This window comes from Haemaphysalis longicornis, unplaced genomic scaffold (assembly GCF_048455015.1).
Source record: "Haemaphysalis longicornis isolate Haplotype H1 unplaced genomic scaffold, Haemaphysalis longicornis Haplotype H1 scaffold_3, whole genome shotgun sequence".
In the NCBI taxonomy this organism is placed as follows: Eukaryota; Metazoa; Arthropoda; class Arachnida; order Ixodida; family Ixodidae; genus Haemaphysalis; species Haemaphysalis longicornis.
The window spans coordinates 152,808,659-152,812,690 of record NW_027526335.1 but is presented as its reverse complement, the minus strand read 5'-3'; the positions used below and the strand labels follow the sequence as shown (position 1 = coordinate 152,812,690).

Sequence of the window (4,032 nt, the reverse complement as noted above, 5' to 3'; positions counted from 1 at the left end):
TGAAACAGGCTACAGCGAGTATCACAGAGCAGCTTGGCCCACTAACAGCACGGGTAGATTAAATGTACAAGGAATCAGGTGCCTTGCACAAAAGGATCAAGTTAACTGAAAAGTCTCAGGGCAGGCGTGGAGAGAAGCAGTACGACCGACCAAACACGCAAGATCCCCGGGAACGTTTCTCAGGTAGTAGCAATGGCCCGTAACGACTACTCGAAACAAAGAACACCAATATGGCAGTGCAACTGCAGGAGTAATAAACCTAAAGCCGGATCCCTGCAGGAGTATATAGGAGCAGTCAGTATTCTTCCAGACGAAATTGTGCGCCAAGAAACCAGTGCGCCTGTCAAACTACCAGGCTACATGACTCACGAAGATTCCCAAATTAATAATTCAGCTACACTCATGCAACAGGAAATCACAGCCATACAGCATTCATCGGAGTGCTGTCCGAATTGATCTTCAGAAAAACTGGAAGAGCCCAGAACCTTTCGTTCGCAAAGTGTACTGTCACCCAAAGAGGAAACTGGTGGAGATAAAGCAAATAATTCAATAGGCAGTGCAAGTAGTGGCTGATAACCCACGCATCATTGTAGGCGACTTCAACGCCACTCACCCACTGTTGGGATACGGTAACACTAACAAAAGGTGCACGGAATTCAGCCTTGTCATGAAGGAAGAGGACATCACCCTTGTCACTCACTCCGTCCCCACAAGAATGGGTAGCATCCTCGCCAGGGATATTTCCCCTGACCTCACGTTTGTAAGAATGTTAATGAGTTCAGATGGACCTACACAGATGACAACCTAGGGTCTGATCATGATATAATATCCACAGTCATCCTACGTCCCGAATGCGGAGTCCACCTTGTTGAGGTCCGATTCACTGATTGGCACAAATTTTGTGAACGCCGGAAGCGCAAGAATTATCTGCCGAAATTACAAGCATACAGGAATGGGCTACAGGAGTGCGGGAGGACATGAGATCCACGACCTAGAAAATAAATACCACCACGCATGTGCCTACCGTACATCCCAAGCTGCTTCACTTACGGAAGGCTAGAACAGGACTGATCCGCAGGTAGAAAAGGCAACGCCACAACAGAAAGTTGAAAAAGCGCATAGCCGGATTCACAGCAGAAGCGATGATTTATGCAGCGCAACTGAGTCGAGGGTATTGGTTCTCCCTTTGCGAAGGTCTAAAGGTGACACTCAGTAGCTAAAAAACCAGGATGCTTCTCAGACATTTGAGACATTTGAAGTGAATCTGGCCGCGCAATGACGACGGTTCTGCACTCATTTCCCGGGACGCAGTCAGAGCTACTAAAGAAATTGTACGAGAAATAATTGCCACCGTCCCCCGTTACGCCTATCCGATACTACATCGGAAGACCAAATCCTGATCTGGACAAAGACATAAAGTAAGCGAAGTGGAAGCTGCAATCGCTAAGCTTAGACGCAACACAGCTCCGGGACGAGGTCAGATTGCCACCAAAGTCCTAGCGAACCTCGAGTCTTCCTCCGTGGCAGCTCTCACCGCATACATGAAGACCTGCTTGTAGAGCGGAACGCTCCCACCGGAATGGAAAACCGCAGGAGTGTGGTTTATTCCCAAACCTGGCAAGGAACCAGACATTGAAAACCTCCTTCCCATCTGACTTCTTGCGTGGGGAAGCTTATGGAACACATTGTCCCCACCAGGATGCAGGATTACCTAGAAAGCACCTGAAAACTGCCATCCACCATGTCTGGCTTTAGGCTGCACCATTCAACTCATGATATCCTCTTAACACTGAAAGAAGATATAATTCAAGCCAATAGCCCCACGCCAAAAGCCATACTGTCCGTCGACCTAAACAGGGCATTTTATAATGTCACCCACCCCGCTATCTTAGTCAACCTCAATTGCCTAGACTGTGGGAACCAGACGTAGAATTATGTCCGCGACTTTGTCAGGACGGAAAGCCGTTATAAAGATCGCCTATATTGCTTCGGACCCCATCGGCCTCGGCGGGAGGGGTATGCCACAAGGAGTGGTTCGGTCACTCCTTCTGTTCAATATCACCCTTATTGGCCTCCCGACTAAACTAGGGGTCATACTAGGGGTCAAGGACAAGCTGCCCACGACCAACAGCGAGGCAGCCACCTTCGCCATCCGGCTCGCCACGGGATTTGTGGCCGGAACGGGTGCGTCCATGATGAACATACCGTTCGACGTCGCCAAGAGTCGCATTCAGGGACCCCAGCTTGGGCCGCCCGCCACGATCAAGTACAGGACGTGCCTGCAGAGCGTGCGGACTGAGTACCTGGAAGAAGGGTTCTTCGCTCTCTACAAGAGCCTTGTGCCTAAGGTTCTCCGACTTGGTCCTGGAGGCTCCGTCATGCTGGTTGTGTAGGAGGACATGAACGAATTCGTAAGGAAAAAGTTTCCGGGATAAGCGTGGCTAAAAACCGTTATAAAACTGCCCCGGTGAAGAATTTCCTCAGTGCCATTACCTGATTCCACAGAGTGTTTCATGTTTCAAACGCCAAGTCGAATCTGAAGTCAGCCACCTTTCGTCATTGAAGCTAGCTAGCTCAGTATCAAACGTTTACCCAGTGTGGCATGCAATGTTGCTTTTAATTGTCACATATCTGTTACGACATGAAGAAAATGCCTTTCGGGGACTATCTGATATGTAATTTTTACAGACAATAGAACACGAACTGTCTTCTGGACACTTCGCCCTGGCCTGCCCAGACAGTCTTTCCAAATCAACCCCGATATGTACTGCATAGTTCACATTCTCTATCTATATTGTACCGTTGCCGGTCTTGAAAAAAAACTGCTACGTGAGAAAAGGGGGAATGTGGAATTGGTGTTTTTGTGAGAGAAACCATGTCCATAGCCTGTCAGGCAATCGCTGCTGTTGGTTGTTGCCCGACGAAAAAGTGCCAAGTGATCCACATGAGGTATACATTTATGGTTGAGGTTGCTTGTAGGATGTTAAAAATTGAGCCCTTAAATAATTATTTAAGGGCTGACTCACCTGTGATGGTTACACATGTTCTTAGCCTAAAATTCTTTCTCACCTAGGAGATTTTGATTTGGCGTATTTATATTTGCATTTGGGCGCGTTGTCGCTCCCTCACATTGAGGAGCTGGACGAGAATACTGAGTATGGTTGTACAGGCGCGTGTACGCGCCATTAGGCAGAAACAAGTACAAGTGATTGCGGACACAGGCGTGTGGTGGCCAGTGTGTTTGCCCTACCCGCAGTTTGAAATGCCTTTCAAGGACTTCTCTCTTTTTTCGAAGTGCACATCTCCGTTTAACGATTCTATCAGTTTGGCTAGAGATTTTGGCTAGTGATTACAGGGGTCGTGTTTCGGTGGCCGTCTTCTTATCAGTGCCGTATCTTTTAAACTGTGAGCGGAAAGAGCCCCACATGACGACTACGTTCGACTGTGCATCCACTGTGCGGGTTGGACCTTTATTCGAATTGCTAGAACTCATTGAAATCTCATTGGGGTGCTGCCGCTTTGTCTTGTGAAATTGGACATCGCGCAAACTAAGTACTGTATTAGATTCGCGAAAAGTAAAAACGCCCGTGTGTACGAGATTTCGGGGCACATTAAAGATTCCCAGGTGGTCAACATTAATCCGGAGCCCTCCACTACGGCGCGCCTCATCGCCTGCGTTGCGTCGGCGAGTGAAACCCTACAATGAATCAAACTTTATAGATTTGTACTTATAGTAGCTTTAAACAAACCGAAGACAGCGTTGTTTGTAACGTGTTTGAAAACACGTTACAAAACACGTTGTTCTGAACACTCGTAGTAGTATGAATTTAAAAGTTCATCAAATCCTGTCCTAAACAGAAAATTGCGAAGGCCGTCTTTTCATTTCAACGCCCATGTCTGCATTTGACGAAAGAAGCAGGGATCAGTGTTTGAAACTGAAGTAGCAGTCAGAGGTATAGACTTTGCTGTGGGGAATAATTAAACTCTAGACGCAGTAGTGGTATCCGTAGCCTGGAATTGCGCAAATGGGAA

The 4,032-nt window shown here is 47.6% G+C and overlaps 1 pseudogene; it reads left to right on the top strand.

Moving 5' to 3' along the window:
* Positions 1-2,018: 2,018 nt before the first annotated feature.
* Positions 2,019-2,393, top strand: LOC144175480 (mitochondrial 2-oxodicarboxylate carrier pseudogene; annotated as a pseudogene).
* Positions 2,394-4,032: the final 1,639 nt, after the last annotated feature.